The 21,387-nt window shown below is 35.1% G+C and overlaps 1 long non-coding RNA gene across 1 annotated transcript; it reads left to right on the top strand.

Moving 5' to 3' along the window:
* Positions 1 to 2,255: 2,255 nt before the first annotated feature.
* LOC145136349 (uncharacterized) lies at positions 2,256 to 3,672 on the top strand. Its single transcript, XR_013720402.1, has 2 exons — positions 2,256 to 2,858; positions 2,970 to 3,672. It is a non-coding gene; the product is annotated as an uncharacterized LOC145136349 (long non-coding RNA).
* The last annotated feature ends 17,715 nt before the right edge of the window (positions 3,673 to 21,387 follow it).

Here is a 21,387-nt window from a genome sequence, read left to right on the forward strand (position 1 = left end):
TCCAACCATCTTGAATTGTAATACCTCGTTTATTATTGGATCTTTCCTATATTAATAGTATATTGCACATATTGGCAATAAAACTCATTGTCTTTCAAATCACTTGTAACAAATCTGCATAATATTAATGATAAGAAGCTAATATCATACGACTATCCCCTATTCACTATATGGAACTGAACTAAGTTTCACCAGCCTAAGTTTTTCGTATAAATATGAATCTGCAGGAAGCAACTTTCTTCTGTCATATAACTCATAAACACAGAACTTCATCATACAATCGATAATCAAAGGAACAAATCTAAGGAGGGAAAAGGCACAACATGTGATACCTTGTCAATTTTTTTTTTGATTTTTTGAGTAGTAGACAGTCAAACATCCACAAAAACATGGGATTCATGTTCCTAAGAAGCAAATACCTGTATGTACAAAGAAGAATATATCATACAGAAAAAAAAGCCAAATAACAAAAGCTTAAGGCACCAGTTGAGAAGGAGAAATCAAAAGTCAAGAATGGTATAAACCAAGAGTACAAATAAACAATATATTTGAAGAGGGAAAAGCTAAAAAATGTGTTACCTGATCAAACTTTGCAGAGGAATACATATCACCCTTGGAGACAAGGTTGGTACACCTGTACCTTAAAAAAATATATAATTATCTCATACCCAAATATGGCAAAAAAAAAAATCCCTAAATCACGATTGAGAGAGGTAAATCAAAAATCAAGATTTGTACATGCGATAAGAACCAGATAACACCAGTTCAGTTCTGAGGAGGGATGTTACCAAGTAATACATTTCTTAAAATTTATATGTCCGATGAAGCATGGTTTAGTGCTGCCCAAGAACAATCTTTTCCTCTGGTCCTTGAAGAGCAAGCCTTGCACTGCGTTGTTTAGATATCAATTGTGTTATTATAATAATTGCAACAATTTCATTATCCTTCTAGACGTTGTTGTTATTTTGAAGTTATTTTATTTAGGGATTAGATTTTAATACAGATTTTTGGTTAAAATCGTGAATTTGAAATTGGAATATGGAATAAAAAACGATTTTTTTTCAAGTATAATAAAGTGAGTTGAGTGATTACAATGGAAAAGTTAAAAGAAAGAAAAGAAATATATATAGATAATCCAAAAGAAAGGAACAGTACCTGGAAATTGGTTGAAGGCGATGACTCCATGGCGGTGGATGGTTGAGGGTGCAATAGGCACCATCCCTATCATTATCTTTAAAACACAAAAAGAAAACATTGAAATTCAAAATATAAAAAATCAAGGAAATATAAGATCCAAAAAATTCAGTAAACAAGCCAGATGATTTTCTTTTGTGTTGAATCGAACAAATATGAATATGGTGGAAGCAACAAAGCCCCCTTAAGTTTATTCATAGAAGTGAAAACTGTGTGAAGCAATCATGAAGGTCACCGACATGATGATAGAATAAGGAGAGGGATAGGTGGTGGTGGTGGAGAGAAAGACGGGGTGATAGCGATGACGATGATAGAGACAATAGTGGGTCGTGGTGCGCTCCAGACGTAACAATGGTGTTCGACAAAGGGGGAGTGAGAAATCAGTTCGTTTGTATGCCTGGTGACGATGGTGGAGCTACTTTAGGGGTAGGGCTTCGAGTAAACATTGTGTGATGGCGTAATGGTGGCGGGGAGATAGACTTAGGGTTTCTCATTTCGAATTAAGGTAGAAGTGGGACGGTAGAGGGGTACCGGTGGAGGTAACGACGACATCATGAGGGTGGAGGTAGCGACGACTCCAGGAGACTGTGACGAAGAAGGTGGAGGTCGGGAGGAATTAGGTATTAGGTTTTTTTTTGAGATAATCGGGAGAGAGTGCATTGAATAGAGAAGGGATGTGGGAGAATTAGATCGAATTTGTGTTCATTTGCACAAATGAAGGCGGAGGACCAGGTAAACAAGAGATAAGATGGAAAGATAAACTCTCAAAATCATATAAAATCTTTTAGGATTGCAGTGCATACTTATACATATTGCATTTGTTTTTGTACAATTTAAATTAAATAAGGCTAAGTTTAAAATTTAAAATTTAAAATTATTTTATTATTGGTTACTTGTACTCATAGCTTAATGGTTTGGACGTCTTAAAAAAATATTATTATTATATTCAATCTATTTTTAGAAATAGTATGTTTTCTTTTATAAGATAGTAAATATATATATATATATATATATATATATATATATATATATATATATATTTTGCCTTCTACATCAATTTCAGCAGGTTCTCTTGATGCCACATCGCGTTTCTCTTAAACAACGCGATGGACATTGCCATCGTTTCATTCGGTTGTGCCGTATCCATTTTACTTTCCGAAAATCTGCTCTCAATGTATGCACCGATTCCCGTTCTCCATTTTATAATGCCTCCTACATCACTTTCACCAGGTTACTTTCACACCACACAACCCGCCTCCTAATCGGCGCCATGGATATGAACATCGACTCACCTTCCGTCGTGTCGTATCCTTGTTACCCACCGGAAATCCGGAATCAAACGCTCTTTTCCTCCTCCGACTCTCTTCAAGAAAAACTCTGACCAAAATCCTCCACATAAAAAAACCCTAATTGGCGACTCCGGGTTTCTCTGTAATAAAAACTCCGATTATATCCTCCATGGGTACCGTCACTTTTTTTAAAGACGCCAGGTTTCTCCATACCGCTGTATCCGCCAAGGAACACAGATAACCTCTGGCATTATTCTACCAATCCCTTTTTCCAACGGTAATTTTTTGTGCAAAGTTTAACTACTGGTTGGTGATTTATTAGCCTCGTCTCCCTCTTTCTGCTTCAACAATTGACAGTCATCCATTATGATAAAGGTGGGTTTGATTATGTGATTTTTAGTTTTATACATTTTCTTTCTACTTCTGGGTTCCATTTTCCATCTGATTAGGTTTTGTTTGTTTTACTTCTGCTTCCCTCTCATGCAGCCAGTGGTCAAATATACATCACAACTCTTCCCTTCTTAAGGTAATTAACTGTCATCCTAATTTATTTCAATTATGTCTTTGTAATTTATATGTCCGTCTTCTTAGTTGTTGTACTTTATTCTTCTTGAAATTCACAACAAATAACTGACGAACCAAACCAAATCAAGGGTGTGGGGGAATGAATGGGAAAGATAACAAGGTATCTTATTTATTTATATTTTTCATTGCCTTTTATTCCTCACCAAATGCCCTTTATCTAATATTTGGAACTGCTTATATTTATGGTTGAGTGATTTATTGGAAAATTAAGTTTTATCTCAGATTGGACATTTTCCTTCCTAAAAAACTCTTGTCATTGAGGCAAAATTAATTGAAATGTTGGTATGCTAATTATGAGGTTTACATTTACTTTTCTGCCACATTTTTCCCAGGCTTCCAGTTTTGGGTGATTTTATGTCTGACTTTTTGCCCTAAGTTGGTGATCATTTCAGAGTTATGATTCCAATATATAGTTTCTATAGTGATTGATTGCACACAAAATCCTAAGCTGGTGCTGTTTTGAGTGACGGAAGAAAGTATTTGTTTCCCATGGCTCCTGTTTTATTCAGTCGAATGATTAACATACATTGAACTCACTTTTTCATTAAGCATATGGGTGTGGCCTTTTTATCTCAATTTTACCCTTCATATTTCCACAGATTTACATATGGGTGTTGAATTAAATAGTCTTTTACCACCTATACCCATATCTCTTTTAACTTCCTGTATAAATATTTTTATATTTACTCTTTCATTTTATTTTGATCATTACATTTGGGCCATGTGTTGCAATTTCATCATGTTAACATAAACACAATTCGTAGTTTACTTTAGTATCAAAAATTTAAAGCTACTATTAGATTACTTTAGATATTGACGTTTAAGTAAATGCATTTTAATTTTTTTAGCCTCCAAGATCATTTGCCGAATCCTATAGTCGAGAAGTCATCAGTGGTTATTTGACCAATTATTGGTGTATGGAACAACGTCAGCCTTATGAATTTTATGAATGGATTTAATGGATAAACTCAATTTTATCAAATCAAGCTATTGATGTGTTTTGTTGATTAATTCATCTTCGATTGATGATAAAAAGAGTTACGTGAGAATGATCTGTGATGAATTATGCAGCGAGTTTTAAAAAAGAGTTATGTGAGAATGAGAATGTTTTGGGTGAAGCACCGCCACGCGTCAACAAGTCTTAAAACGTGGCGGTCAACAAGTCTTAGGGGGTGTTTGGGATTGCGTTTGAAAAGTGTTTATTGGCTTTTTGAAAAACTAATAAGTCAAAAAAAAATGTTTGGCAAACTCAAAAACATTTTTCAGAATAGCTTTTCCATAAGATTCAAAAAACACTTTTTAATAAGCATGTAAAACGTGGCTTTTTGAAACTGCATATGGCTTTTCAACCAAAATAACTTCAAAAAGCACTTTTTAAGCCAAATACTTTTTAAATTATTGACTTATTGGCTTTTTCACTATAAAAGTTTATCCAAACACTTTTTAAAAAACTCATTTTACCACCACTATAAGCAAATAAACACTTCTATCTAAAAACACTTTTAGAGTTCAAAAAGCACTCAAACACCCCTCTTAAAACTGTCACATCATGTATCCCAAATATGACACATCCATATGTTCCAATAAGAGGGGAAATAGTTCAATATTTAGGAAAACAATCTCTCTCTCTCTCTCTCCACCATATATGTCTTATTAGAGGGTGAATATCGGTAAGCCTTTTGTTGTCTAACATATTACAGTTGACTTTATTTTTATGGTTGACTGGTTTTCCATATTCAATATGCACCAAGAAACTAAATACATGGTAGACTTTCAATGAATGTTTACAACAATCTTGCAAAATATATGTGAATCCAACCAGCGTTTACTTGTTGCAAAATAAAACTATACTTCCATTTTCTTTTTCTTCTTCATGATTTGACATTGAAAATCCATGCATTTAAAGAAGAAAATCTTCACCTTTTGGTTATTAGCACATTATACTTTAGATTATAGAAAATAAAACTTTTCTAGTATATATATATATATATATATATATATATATATATATATATATATATATATGAGGTTGACCAAATAATTGCTAAGATTTTTAGATATAAATAATAGTAATTAAGTTTTTTCGGTGTATCATTTGAAGTAGATGAATAATAGAAGATATATTTGGTTCTGTTTGTAGTCGCAGGTCACATTAGTCGTAGGTCACATCGACAGAACACCATAAATTATTTATGTTATTTTTTTTATTCTTTTGATTGCTTGCTCAACAATTGTTGTTTTTAGTCTTTTTTAAAAGTCAATAACAATTTTGTAAAGGAATAAAAACCCAACAGAAAGTTGGACAATGTACACCACATAGGGAAAATTATATAATAAAACCGACAAAACATACAACCGGTTATGAGTTTAATGATCTAGAGAATGGTTTTAAATTCCAGCCTAATCTCTAATCGTATCTGTTAATATTAATGTAGATTGCTGAAAGCTAATAATAGCAACAAAGTTTGTACCCTCCGGGGGCGAAACCAGTCACATTTTTATTTGAGTAAATTGCACGATTCGTCCCTCGTCCAAGTGTCAAATTGCTCGTTTAGTCCCTATTTTCAAAAATTAACTCGGACCGTCCCTGTAATGTTCGTTTCTCACTCGGACGGTCCCTTAAGAATATAAAATGACTATTTTACCCTTTCTCTTTCTTTTTTGATATATTTTTGATTTGTTTGTTATTAAAAATTTAAAAGAAAAATAAAAAATAAAGAAAAACAAAAAAGGACCCACCACTACAAACACTCATCATCTACACTAACCCCACTCACACCCTTCAACCATTTATCACCAGTTTATCTTCATGAGTTCATCTTCTACCGCCGGACCACCGCACAACACCATCGGACCACAGTGCATCACTGCCGGACCACCGCGCAACACCACATGACCACCGCCTCTTTTTATCTCAGAAACACCGTCGACTACCCTTTCTTCCCTCGTTCTTCTTCCCGGTTAGTTTTTAAGCCACCACCGTCGAACACCAGGTCTGTAGAAACCACCAGGTGGAGCAGAGGAACACAAACACACATTTTTTGTGTTTACTGATGCAATACAGATAAAGAGAGAGCAAGAGAGACAGAGATAGAGCCACAATCGCCACCCCGCCATCGTTACATGTTCGCAAATCCAGACTTCAGGTGGTGGTTGTCGGAGGTGGCTTCATCCTCTTCACCTAAATCCATATTCACTAATGTACAATCCAACATATCTGGTGGTAACCCAACAGATCCAGTGGAGATGGACGGCTATTTCATGTGGTTTCAACAGATCCGTTACTGGTGAGATCCAAACCCTAGACAACGGAGATGGCAGCGTCAATGTGACGAAACCCTAGCGTACAAAGGCTTGGAGGCGACGATTACTTGCAGATCTGAGGCGATGTTTAGTGACGATACAGGTGAAGGAGGTCGGAGGTGGTATCGTTGACGTTCTGGGGTGAAGGAGGCATGAAAGGAAGGTCGGCGGCGTCGTTGGTTGGCTAGGGTTTTGTATTCCTGTCGGGAGTGGGTGAGAAAGAGGGAAACAGCGCCAAATGGTGTCTTTATTGGCTGCGGAACAACGGTGATGTGGTGGTGGTGGAGCATCGGCGATGATGTAGTGGTGGTGGAGCACCGACGGTGATGCAGGTGGGTGGTGGGGTGGTGGTTCATGAAAGAAAAGAAGAAGAAGAAGGATATAAGTGTGACATCCCTATTTTCACGGCCAGAAAAGACCGATTTTGTTTATGCTTTATAAAAATCAGAGTACCTCTTTTAATAAAAATGTTGCGGAATTTGTTCCCAGAAAAACATGATAAGTGCGTTATCAAAGCATTTCCGAAGAAATGTATTTTCATTCTTTTTAAAACATTTGGGATGTCATCGTCAATACAGAGACATAAGCATAAACAGAACTTACATTCATTATCACTAGTGGTCTACATCTCTTTAATCTCTCAGTGTAGTGCAGCTTTATATCGACACCTGTGATACAAATAAACTGAGTGGGTCAGGTTGGGAAACCTGGTGAGTACATAGGGTTTTCAACCCACAATAATATAATTATTATGTTTAATCATCAAACAATCAACCCGATTACCCATCCTCATTATCTTTATTCTTAAGGTTTACCCTAAGAATCAGTTATCCTTCATTCATTCATTCATAAGGTTTATCCTAGGGAATACGCGCGAAGTCCATTACTGCTAATGTCATCTATTAGGCACAACTACCATTATTATCCTTTAGGCGCAGCTGCCAGGATTGTGTTGTTCTCAACTAGGCGCAGCTGCCAGTATCATCTATTAGGCGCAGCTGCCAATGTTATCTTTTAGGCGTGGCTGCCAATATTATCATCTAGGCGCAGCTGCCGGGATTATGACGTTCTCTATTAGGCGCAGCCGCCGATATTATCCTATAGGCGTATCTGCTAGGATGTTTAGAGTACATTGCGTTTCAAAATCATCTACAAGTTATGATGCAGCTACCAATATTCACCTATATCATCTTTCATACCTCATCATTTATCTACCCATGTTCTACCCAATATTTTTTGTAGATATAAAATACCTCTATAACTTTAGATTTGAAGAAAAAGTTCAGATCTGAAAACAAAATACATCTACCGCCTAGATTTGAAGAAAAAGGTTCAGATCTGTAAACAAAGTACATCTACAGCCTAGATCTGAAGAAAAAGGTTCAGATCTGTAAACAATGTACATCCACAGCCTAGATCTGAAGAAAAAGGTTCAGATCTTTAAACAAAGTACGTCTACAGCCTAGATCTGAAGAAAAAGGTTCAAATCTGTAAACAAAGTACATCTACAGCCTAGATCTGAAGAATAAGGTTCAGATCTTTAAACAAAGTACATCCACAGCCTAGATCTGAAGAAAAAGGTTCAGATCTGTAAACAAAGTACGTCTACAGTCTAGATTTGAAGAAAAAAGGTTCAAATCTATAAACAAAGTACATCTACAGCCTAGATCTGAAGAAAAAGGTTCAGATCTGTAAAGAAAGAAGTTAGATCTTTCATCCAACATAGATCTCAAAGTATAAAATACATATACAGCTTAGATCTTAAAAACAAAGAAGTTTAAATCTTTCATCTAGCACGGATCTCAAGTAGATATGCACACATAACACGTAATTTATATAAAATACTTCATATCTATGTGTAAGATGAAAGTAACTACGCACTCACCTGATAAGGAGTGATACGGACATCACTTCGCTTCTTAAAATAACCTTCTTTGACGAAATCGGGAAGTTGGCTTGAAAGTTTCAAACCAAAAAACTCTTTTTCTCGGAGACTCCGGGCTCTCCGAGGCTTTCTTCTAGTGCTAGGAGGTTTTCCTAAGCTTTTTTTTGGGGGGGGGGGGGGGGTTTGGGGGATTAGAGAGAGATTCTAGAGAGAGAAAGTGAGTTTGGGAAGGTGTGGGAATGAAGGGAACCCAGCACCTCTATTTATAGTGAGTCTGGCAGCTCTACTCGTCGATTTGTCCTCCAACTCGTCGAGTCCATGCTAGGTGTCACCATTCTGGTGGCAAAACGTGGGTGGCCTATATTGTGTCATGTCACCCTTTTTGCAGCAGCATCCTGCCGACTTCTAAACCTCGTAACTTTCGCATACGAGCTCCGTTTTCGACGTTCTTTATATCCACGCGTAGGTAAAAACAAGATCTACAACCTTTCTTTTGACTCCATAGGCTAATTTTCGACCAATTTTAAATTTAACAGTAGGAGGAGATTAGATTGTTAAATGACCGCGAAGAGTTCGTAACTCCTTCATACGGACTCCGTTTTCGTCTGTCTTTTTACCGTTGAGTTCCTATTAATGAGATCTTCAACTCTCATTTAGGTCGCGTAAGCCAAAAACCGCTCGAACTAAAATTCGAGTTTCGGGTCGTGCACTGCTAAGCCAAATCTTAGAAAAATCATAACTTCCTCATACGAAGTCAGATTTGGACATTCTTTTTATGGATGTTCTCGGTTTAACATATTCTACGACTTTCGTTTAGATTACTAAGGTAAAAAATTCCTCTATCGCAAATTCGCTATTTACGTCTCCCGGTGCCGTGCCGGTTTTGCCGAAAAACTTCGACATGTCATAACTTCTTCGTTATAACTCGGATTTCGGCGTTCTTTATATGTACGGAACCCTTGAGACATATTCTACAACTTGGTTAAGATTATTTATTCTAAATAATCTTTTGTCGGAAAGTCGTTTTCGACCCCTATTATCTTTAAATTGACTAGCTCGGATCTACGGGCGTTACAATAAGAAGGTGAGACCCAATTATTTAATTATTTCTTTAAAATTATAAATAATAATAATAACAATCTAAAAATAAATAAAAAATAAAAGAATAAGGGCAAAATAGACATTTTAAGTCTGGTAAGTGATTTAAGGGACGAAACGTGCAATTTTTAACGATATAAGGGATGGTCCGAGTTAATTTTTGAAAATAGGAACTAAACGAGCAATTTGACACTTTGACGAGGGACGAATCGTGTAATTTAATCTTTTTATTTCATCGCTTAGCACACCAATTTTTTCATGGTAATGTGGGCACGACTTAGAATATACGATTCCTATTTTGGTGAAGGGGCCCAAAAAATTTTAATATTCGCTCACAATCTGTTTGAATATTTTTAAATTTGGAATTAAACTAAAGCTTAGTCATAGCTACAAATTGTTTGAATAATTTGAAAACATCAAATTTGTGACCCGCCAGGTTTTGTATCCCGTACGATGCAACAGGATGTTTTGCAAAATAGTTTTATGAATACGTAATTTAGTTAATGAAAATTATTATTATTATTATTATTATTATTATTATTATTGTAAAAATGAGTTCGTTAAAAATAAATTTAGAGTAAGATCAAAGTTGTAAAAAATGTTAAATTGCAAGAAAAAATGTAATTTAGCTAATGAAAATTTGGGTTTTAGAAAAAATCTAAAACACAAAATTGTTAAAAAGAAAGTTCGAAAAATAAAAAAAACAAAAATAAAAATAGTTTGGAAACAAATTCGTAAAAAGTATTAAAAGTTTTGTCAAAAATATAGAAATGAAAAATAGGATAGGGACCAAACTCTTAATAAAGATTAAAAGTTGGGTAAATGCAATAAAATTTAAAAGCTTGGTCAAAACTATAAAAGAACAAAAGTTGGGTGGACACCAAATTCGTAAGAAAGATTTTAAATTAGGTCAAAAGTGTAAAAAGGAAAATTATGTCGACGTAATAACTAATAACAATTAAAAATGGTTAAAACTGTAAGATAGAAAGGAGCATGGAAAAGAATAGAACTAAATGGTAGGTGGAGGGAATTGAATCGTCGACCTGTTTGAGATGAACGGGGCACACCAAGGGATTTAATCCCTAGACTACGAATTCTATTATTAAATAAAGTCTATAAAGGATAGTTAAATTGATTAAAAAATATTAAAGTTAATTTCATCAGTTGGTAAATATAAGTAGGTATAATGTGATATGAAATAATGTTGATCACTTATTCCTCACACATCACTATAAAAGTATTGACAATATAAGTTCATTCACACATGCTATAAAAGTATTGACAATATAAGTTGATAATAACGGTGATTACGATTGAATAGAAGTTAGAATCGAATGTAAGTGATGATATGAAATGGAGTTAAATGATCAATGAATGTTTTAATAAGAATGCTTCAATAAGAAAAATAAAGAGATTAGAATCAAATAAATGTTTAATGGATTATGGGTGTTAAAAGTAAAATGACATATGGCTTTATCGGATGATATGTCAATGATGTTGAAATTCAGTCAACTCTCTAGAGTTCAATGAATTATAGATATCCCGAGTTTAATATAATTTAGGACAACTCTTTCAACCATAGCAACAAAAACAACACCAAACTGGTATTTTTAGGGATGGATTTCTGAGGAAATTTTCGTCGATAAAACCTATGTTTCTAGTAGTGATATTTTCAACTCCAACCATACAATAATGGTTTGCTTGGTCGTCTCGCCCACTTGTGGCTCATCCGATTTGCGGGGATATTGGGGAGGGGCTCACTTATGGTGAAATGTTAAGACAATCAAGGGTGTTGAAACCCTTCTTCTTACCATCCTTTGATTATGAGGAAGGTTGTAAAAAACGTCCGACATTAGCTAGTCGGTGGTCTGTGGTTAAGGGATTAATCGGCAAGACGGAGATTAATCGGGGACCATTAATTGCTAATTTTTTGAATTTTAAAAAATTAAATATGACTAATATCATATCAAAATTCGTAAATACCACTAATATGATAACAAAATAGGTTAATATGATTAATACAACACTAATCATGCCTCAAATAGTTTCCATTGAGATAAAACTTCTTCAAAATGTTAAAATTTCATCGTTTTATAATTTCATCGTTTTATGAGGAAGGTCTTCTTGTATCCATTTTTCCGATTCGAACTTTGAAGAAGGATGCCGTAATCAAATTGCGAATCTATTTTACGTAAGTAAGGCTTTTACCAATTTCAATCTTATGAAACTCCTATATCTTTTGAGATTCATTGAATCTTATCAATGACATGTTTAATCTCGATTATTCTCTTACCAATTGCGACTGAGATGTCAAGGATCAAAATTAAGATGTGAATAACCATGCAAACCCGCTGAAACATCCTCGATCGATTTATGATCTCCCATTGATGTGCCGGTTAACCATACACGCTCCATCAACAATCATAAACACGACTTGTTTCATCATTTCATCACTATAGTCCCAAATTAGTGTGCCGGTTAACCACACACGCTCCACTAACGACTCATAAAGAAATGATGTGCATTTTCATAGATTAGCATACAATATCACATTTTTCCTAAAGTACCTAGAGTGAGGTTTTTAAAGAAGGTTCTAGTACTTTATAGATTATACTTTTAATCTGGTTATGTCCTATTGAACCCGTTTAGCTAACGACCCTCCACCACACATGAGAGCGGTGGGTGAAAAGGACACTCATTCAACGGTCATTTTATAGGTCATTTCCTTATACCCTCTTTATGGCATGACTTCGTGAATGAGGCTTACTAGCGATTCAGTTGACTTTTCTTATACATTAAGTAATTAATCTTATAATACACACACACACACACACACACATATATATATATATATATATATATATATATATATATATATATATATATATATAAGGGTATATTTTAAAACATTTCAAAATACTAGGTTTAAGATTAATTATCTGAATTAACTGTTTATTTAATTAAACATTTAAACATTTAAAATTAATTATTTTAAATCAATCAATCATTTAATTATTTAAACCATTTATGAATTTATAATTATCTTTTAATTAGTCTTATAATTAAATTAATCATTTAGATCCATTAGGATAATATTAATCTCATAATTAATCATTATCCTGTATAATATTATTTCATAATATTTAGGGTTTTTAATCTAACAATCATAGGCAAGCAAAATCAGATTTTGACAGAAAAAAAAGATAATTACCAAATAAAACCACATAAATCAAATTAGGCAGAAAATCCCAAAAATCTGGATTTGTGTTGTGTTCACATCGTGACAAAGCCTATGTCACGCCGAGATCTCAATCTGATAGAAAAAAATTGTTCGATTCAACTAATGTTCTTTCAATGTTAGACCTACCAATTAGTGTTGGAGGAAATAGGGTTTGCGTTGGAGATCTGGATACCACTTGGATCGTGTGAACACTTTCCGAACTGATATTTCTACCATATGTATGGGTTGCAAGAAATTCAGCCTAGGATATTCCAAGAGGACACTTACGATTCTAGGCACAGAAGTTGTAAGCCAAATTTCTAGAAGGATTCTGTGTTTGTTTGATGAAAACGAGAGCTTAAGAATTTCGTCCCCCTCTTCTCAAATAGAAGAGTCGTTTATATAATAAACGAGATTAAGGTTTCTGTATTAGGGTTGGCCGTCATCTGTTTCTTTGGTAACAAATCAATAGTATCCAAATTAATGAGGAAACAAATCAAGGGAATCCATATTAATGAGGAAACAAATCCAAAATTAACGAGGAAATCAATGGTTACCAAAATTGATGAGATTTGTCAATTTTACTATAATTACCCATCTTCTAAATTAGTTAGGAGAATCATGAATTTAATGGCATAATTAGTGGTTACCAAAATTGATAAGATTTATCAATTTTACCATAACAACCCATTCGAATTTGGTTTTTCCATAATATAACTAATTCAAATTTCCGAAGACCTTTTTGGGGTGCTTTCCCCAAACCCGGCGTTTCTATCGTACCGGCTTATAATTCGATCTTATATATGCATGCACTCCGCATTCACCAAACATATAATATAGAGTACAAACGATAAGCCCCTTAGCTCACATGTAGTTCCAATTACACAAAATGTCCTGGTGACACTAAAATCACCAACAATCCTCCCACATTTTAGTGTAACCCTTGAACAACCATAACATTATCAAAACAAACCAAACTAATACATAATGAAAATATTGAAACGATTGAATTTCCACTTAGTATCATACACTTGAAAAATACTCGAGAATCAGGGTATTCTAAGAATTGAACCATCAACCGATTTGAATACCAGAAAGTAAAATACATACTAGTTTATTGAATTTCTATAAAAAACAACTTGACACTATTATAAAAGTCGTGTGTCCCAATCCTCTCATGATCGTATCAAGGTCAAGTTTACAACCTCTTGAAATGCGGATACTATTCACAATCATGTAGGTAACTCCTTTCCATGTATCTGCACATACATTTATCAAAGGAATTATTAAGAAGTTAAACTTCAACCTGGCTAACTTGAAGAAGCGAACACATACCTGGGATGAATACTTCATGTGTTACAATCTATAAGTACAAGCTTTCCACATTGAACACAACTCCTAACATTATATTATGAGGGAATTGGGTGTCTCATCATTAAATAATTAAATGGACTTTAATCCCATCCCGATTACAGACTTGTGCACTAAGTCTCTTGTCAGAGCTTTAGTCAAGTGATCTGCCAAATTTTGTTGCGATTACACAAACTCAACCGAGATCACACCATTCATGATTAGTTCTCTAATCATATTATTTCTAACACCTAGGTGTCTAGACTTGCCATTATAAACATGGCTATATGCCTTAGCTAAAGCGGCTGCACTATCACAAAGGATAGAAATAGGTGCTATCGGTTTAGACCACAGTGGAATCTCATAGACTAAATTCCTGAGCCACTATGCTTCTTTACCAGCAGCTGCTAACGCAACAAACTCAGATTCCATTGCTGAGTTTGTAATGCAAGATTGCTTCTTGGAAGCCCAAGAAATGGCACCCCCAAGCAAGAATACCCAACCAGAATTTGAGGAATGTCCTCCATGTTGGTTATCCAACTTGCATCAGAATGACCTTCTATAACCGAAGGACTCCCCAAGTAACTCAAACCATAATCCATGGTTCCTTTGAGATACTTAAACACTTTATTCACTGCTTGCCAATGTTGAGCACTAGGATTACTAGTGTACCTTCTCAACTTACCCACAACAAAAGCAATATCAGGTCTGGTACTTGTCATGTCATACATCAAGCTACCAATAGCCTTAGAGTATTCCAATTGTGAAATGGGAATGCCATTATTTGGCATTAATTTCACACTTGGATCCATAGGAGTATTCATAGGAGAACAATCGGTAAAATTAAACCGCTTGAGAAGTTTTTCAATATAATGACTTTGAGTCATCACTAAACCTTTGCTCATCCTTTTAATTCTTATTCCAAGAATTACATCAACCTCTCCTAAATCTTTCATGGAAAACTTGGATGATAACAATTTCTTTGTTTCATCTACTTGATTTTGGTCAGTACCAAAAATCAACATGCCATCGACATATACGCAAATGCTCACTCCAGCTCTAGTAGAATCATCAAATCTACTATAAACACATTTGTCACATTGGTTTGTCTTGAAAACAAAAGACAAAATAACCTAATCAAATAATTGATGCCATTGTTTAGGCGCTTGTTTTAGCCCATACAAAGATTTGACAAGTTTATAAACCATATGCTCTTTACCGGGCATAACGAAAACATCTGGTTGTTTCATGTAAACTTCCTCGTCAAGATCACCATTTAAAAAGGATGTTTTCACATCCATTTGGCGAATAACCAGATTGTGGATACTTTCCAAGGCAATCAACAATCTAATAGTAGAAATACGTGAAACTGGAGCATACGTATCAAAATAGTCAATACTGGGTTTTTGTCTAAAACCTTCAATGACTAACCAGGCTTTGAATTTGTCAATAGTCCCATTAAATTTCATTTTCTTTTTGAAAATCCATTTGCAACCAAGTGGTTTAGAATCCGGAGGCAAATCAGACAACACCCATGTGTTGTTCTCAAGGATTGATGACATTTCATCATCAATTGCTTCCTTCCAGAAGGCACTATCGCGAGACTCCATGGCCTCTTGATATGTCTTAGGATCATCTTCAATACTATAGAAATAAGAGTATTCAAGATTAATTTCATCCCTTGAACCTTCCACCAAATGTAGTTGGAAGTCAGATCCAAATTTTTTTGCAATTTGGCCTCTTTTTCTTCTACGAAGCTCTTGTGGTTCTTGTACGTTACCACCATCTTGACTTTCTGAATTTTCCACTTTATTAGTACCAAAATTCAGATCCTTAGGCTTTTGAATCGATGAAAACCGCATCTCATCAAAAATTGCATCCCGTTATTCGATAACGGTGTTAATCGAAACCGAATCATTAGGTTCTATTACATAAAACCTATATTCCTTGGAATGTTCAACATATCCAATGAATATACAATCAATTCCACATTCTCCCAAAATTTTCTTTTTGGGCTCGGTGAGTTTTACAACTGCCCGATATCCCCAAACCCGAAAATAAATAGGATTCGGCTTTTTCTTGATCCAAAGTTCATATGGGACTATTTTGTTCATTTTATTTGGAATCCTATTTAATAAATAGCAGGCCGTTAACATGGCCTCTCCCCAGAATCCATCACTCAATCTCGAGTATGACAACATTGAGTTTACCATTTCCTTTAAAACTTGATTTTTGCGTTCAGTAATACCATTTTGTTGGGCTGTGCAGGGTGTCGTGGTCTCATGAATTATACCCACTGATTGGAAATATATGGGATCCATATATTCACCTCCCCTATCAGGCCTAAGACATTTAACCAGATTGCCCAATGACAATTCCTCCTCGGTGTTGTATATTTTGAATTTATCTAAGGCTTCGTCCTTAGAATGTAACAAATACACTTAGCAAAACCGAGTGCAGTCATCAATAAAAGTGATTACATAATTTTTATTTCCTAAAGAAGGAGTGGAGTGAAAATCATACATGTCACTGTGTACAAGTTCCAAAGCAGCTGAATTTCTAGTGACACTAGGAAAGGGTTGTTTTGTCACTTTTGTAAGCATGCATGTTTTACATTTATCAAATGTCATATCAAAGGCTGGAATTAATCCATCTTTTGGCATGTCATGCATCCTTCTAAAGTTGACCTGACCTAATTTTACATGCCAAAGCATAGATTTATCAACAGTAGAAGCAGAAGATACAAATGCAAAATTTTGAACACGTAATAATTTGCCAACAATATTTAAACAAAACATTCTGTTATTTAAATATCCAAAACCAACAAACATTACACCCTTAGATAATATGAACATATCTGACTCAATAACTTGTTTAAAACCAGCAGAATTCAAACAACTAGAACTAACAAGATTCTTGCGAATCTTGGGAACAAACACAACATCAAAAAGTCTAATTGTCTTTCCAGAAGTAAATTCAAGAAACACGGCACCAACACCACAAATAGGAATAAATGAATCGTCTCCCATTTTTCAGCACCGACCCATGTTCAAGCGGAGTTAATGTTTCAAACATCCGTTTATCCTAGCATACATGGTTCGTTGCCCCGAAGTCAATCCACCAAGCAACATCATCATCCTTTATAGAATGATTCAAGAATGAATGAAACATAGTAAACATATATCTAATTAGAATTATCAAAGTTAGTAAAAAACTGACCTCCTTTAACTTGGGCTGAAGACCCGTTCACCTTCCCATTGGCTCCACTGTTTCCAACACCATATGAACCGAGGGCTGTCCAGATTCAACTTTTCCTTTGGATTTATCAGACTTTTCACTTTACTTCGCATGTAGAGATTCTTCAATACGAATATGACTAGCAAGTTGAACCAAAGACAGTTCCTCCTTTTGATGTTTTAAGTTTTGTTTGAAGTCTTTCCAAGATGGAGGAAGTTTGTCAATGATGGTTAACACAACAATGGATTCATCCATAGTCATATGGTGCAGTTTAAACTGACCATATATGCCAAGAAGTTCATTGTATTGTTCAGTGACAGACCTTGAATCGTCAATCTTATAATTATTAAAATCACTGACCATGAATTTCTTGCTAGAAGCGTCCTCAGTGATGTATTTCAATTTAGGGGTGTCCCACAACTCCTTGGAACACAAGGCTTCACTATGGATATCAAATAGAGCATCAAACATACTGTTCAGAATGTGACCTTTGGAGATGTAGTCATCATTGTCCCACTTATGTCTCCTCCTTATCTCTTCAATTGTCTCAGTAGCACCTTCCTCAACCTCCGGTGGTCTTGGAGTAGTCAGCACGTATGCTGCTTTCAGAGTAATCAGCACGAAGTGAATCTTCTTCTTCCAACGCCTGAAATCGATGCCTTCGAACTTCTCAAGCTTTGCAAACTTCGTGGTCATCTCGCGGATTGAATCTCCTATCTCCAAAAACAGGAAATATTAGTTCGATTGCTGGAGGAAATAGGATTTGTGTTGGAGATCTGGATACCACTTGGATCGTGTGAACACTTTCCAAACTGATATTTCTACCCTATGCCTAGGTTGCAAGAAATTCAGCCTAGGATAATCCAAGAGGACACTTGCAATTCTAGGCATAGAAGTCGTAAGCCAAATTGCTAGAAAGATTATGTGTTTGTTTGATGAAAACGAGAGCTTAAGAATTTCGTCCCCCTCTTCTCAAATAGAAGAGTCGTTTATATACTAAACAAGATTAGGGTTTATGTATTAGGTTTGGCTATCATCCGTTTCTTTGGAGACAAATCAATAGTATCCAAATTAATGAGGAAAGAATCCATATTAATGAGGAAACAAATCCGAAATTAATGAGGAAATCAACGGTTACCAAAATAATGAGATTTTTCAATTTTACCATACTTACCCATCTTCTCAATTAGTTAGGAGAATCATGAATTTAATGGCATAACCAATGGTTACCGAAATTGATAAGATTTATCAGTTTTACCATAACAACCCATTAGAATTCGGTTTTTTCATAATATAACTCATTCAAATTTTCGAAGACCTTTTTGGGGCGTTGTCCCTAAACCCCGTGTTTCTATTGTAGCGACTTATAAATCGATCTTATATATGCATGCACTCCGCATTCACCAAACTTATAATATAGAGTACAAACGATAAGCCCTTTAGCTCACATGTAGTTCCAATTACACAAAATGTCCTGGTGACACTAAGATCACCAACAATTAGCTCTGATACCACTGATGGGTTTATTAGGTTACAACAATATGCATAATGCGGAAAAGCACATAACAACTAAGAATGGCACATGCAAACTAAAAGGATCTATGTCTTGACATTAAAGCAACATACTTTGAATAACAAAATTTAATATGCATCCTAGTAATTTTGAAAATCAGAAACTAAAGATACATACCTCAAACTTGTTATAACAAATAAGTTACTTCAATCATTCCTTTGAAGAGCTTGGAAAGATAGTACTAAAAGGATGATGCCTCTAATGGCTCACACCCAAACCATAGAACTAGAAGACACTTAAGGAGAGAGGAGGAGAGAGTAAACTTTCGTAAATAATCTTCTAAGGAAGAGTAGTCATGAAAATTGATGCCCAAGGGGTCCTATTTATAGTTTAGGTAACTTAGGGACTAAGCAAGATTTGAAAGATTAAATAATGGATTTAATTCCAATTCAAATCCTTTCCTTATCAACATCTAGGAGGTTTCTGGAAACTCTAAAAGGGCTCCCAAAATCGTTCACTCTAGGATGGTTCTATAACTGCCTCTTTTGTTTAACTATTAAACAATTACAATTCACCCCTCACGCCTTTAATTAATTCCAATTAATCCTTACAAATAATGGCTTAAAACTTCAGATCTAATCCTATTCAATGACTTAATGGATTAAGTTTCCAACTTTATACATTAGGACCTTTCTCCAAAGCAAGATCTACAACCCAAAGTCCAAAATGGCATAAATCCTTCACAAAACATGCATTGTTCCAAGGAAAAAGATAAAACTACCAACTTTCCAACAAGAAATGGTCAAGAAGACAATCCTTGGTGCTTAGAAGGGGGTGGAGTCATCTCAACTCCAAGCACACCACCAAAAAGGTACCAAAAGCACAAAAATAGATCTAACAATCTAGAAGCAAAGTTTGAAGCTTTATACTCACAATCGTCTAGAATTGAAGTCACTTCGCTAGATCTACACTTGAGTTCCTCGCCAAAATACTTTGCAAGCAACTTAATCTTCAAGCTCCACAACAAGAAATGAGAAATGAGCCTTCAAATGGCCAAGAACACCTCAAGGACACTCAAAAGGGGCTATGGTTTCGAGATAGGAGGGTGGAGGCTAAAGGAAATGACCTAACCATAAATTTAAGATCCTTAAAATATGTGTGAAACCCTAAAATCATGGGCTTGGGCTATAATAGATGCCAAATCATCACCAACAAATTTCCATGCCTTGGCAAACAAGCTAGACTCATTCTTCACTAATTTGTCATGCCATCCCGTGGTCATGAACCCTCCACGCCATGGCATGTGGTTTTCTATAAAAACCATAACTTTGTCTCTTTAGGTCACCAACTGATCCATTCTGGAAAATAGGTGTTACAGTTATACCTTAAGCAATTAAAGTGATGGAAATGTTACTGAATTTAACTCTATCGATTAGCATTTTGAGGACCCAATCTTTGTTTGTGTATAGATTTAACAATCGAGGTAACAAAATGATCATACATTTTTCACATTGTAGATAAGTCATGGTAGATTCAACAATTCTATTTTACAGTTTAAGAAGGTTGGTTTTTATAATGCGTTAATAAGAGAGAGAGAGTGAGAGAGAGAGAGAGAGAGAGAAAGAAAGAAAGAAAAAGAGTGATAGTATAGAGTTCATGAGCATCCTACATTTGATATAATGCTATTTTCTACAGAATTCACTATCGGCTTGTTAAAAAAGTAGATGACAGAAAGATAACCCTCGCATGATCATCATTCTCCTTCCAGCCTAGAAGCTTGGGTTTAGGAACCCAAGAGTTTTGGGCTCCAATCGTTGTTCAAGAAAGATATGGAATTGATATATATATATATATATATATATATATATATATATATATATATATATATATATCTTGATATCCAATAAGTCTGTGTGTCGAAGAGAAAGGGTCTTACCATCGTCTTCCAAAATGAAAAATTCTCTTGGTTGAGGTGAAAAACCATCAAATATGAGAATGGGCTGCTTTTTCTGTAACATCCGTTCCAGGTATGAATCAACTTTTTTATGTATTAACTTTAAATTGGGTGGCCACGGCGTGTTGGAGCATCACCACGATGTGGCGGAATGTTTTGGACCATGGGATTTATATGGCCTGCCACGACGTGGCCTTAAGTGCCACGACGTGGTAGGTGTTTTTAGTGAAAAACCCTAATTTCGGGATTTTGGCACTATATAAAGAACATTAAGGCTAGGGTTTCGTGATCATTCTGTTGGATTAATGTCTAAGTCTATACCTATATTTGGTATGTACTTGACCCGACTCGGCATGGTCCATTTGGGTTGCACTTCACCGGCACAATTTATATGGATAGTCTTTTGAGAATAGTATATTTATGATTTATATTAATATATTATAAGTTCTAATATATTAATATGGAATCATATTATTTAATTAGTATTGATTAAGAATTAATTTAGAATTAATTAAGTGATCAAAAAGAACTAATTAAATATGGACTCTTATATATATGGAATGGGTCAAGTTCATTTAGGTTGGGCTAAGCTTTCATGGATGGTCCATGGAGCTTTTAACCCATGGATCCTATGTAAATGAAAGGTCATGGGTATTAGGGTTTACATGCATGTAACCCTAATCCTCCATAATATATAAAGGGGTCTTTGGCTCACAAAATTGGAACAAGTGTGTGAAAATAAGAGTGGGCCGATTTTAG

Source organism: Lactuca virosa, chromosome 9, assembly GCF_052849685.1.
Source record: "Lactuca virosa cultivar CGN04683 chromosome 9, Lactuca_virosa_CGN04683_v6, whole genome shotgun sequence".
NCBI lineage: Eukaryota > Viridiplantae > Streptophyta > Magnoliopsida > Asterales > Asteraceae > Lactuca > Lactuca virosa.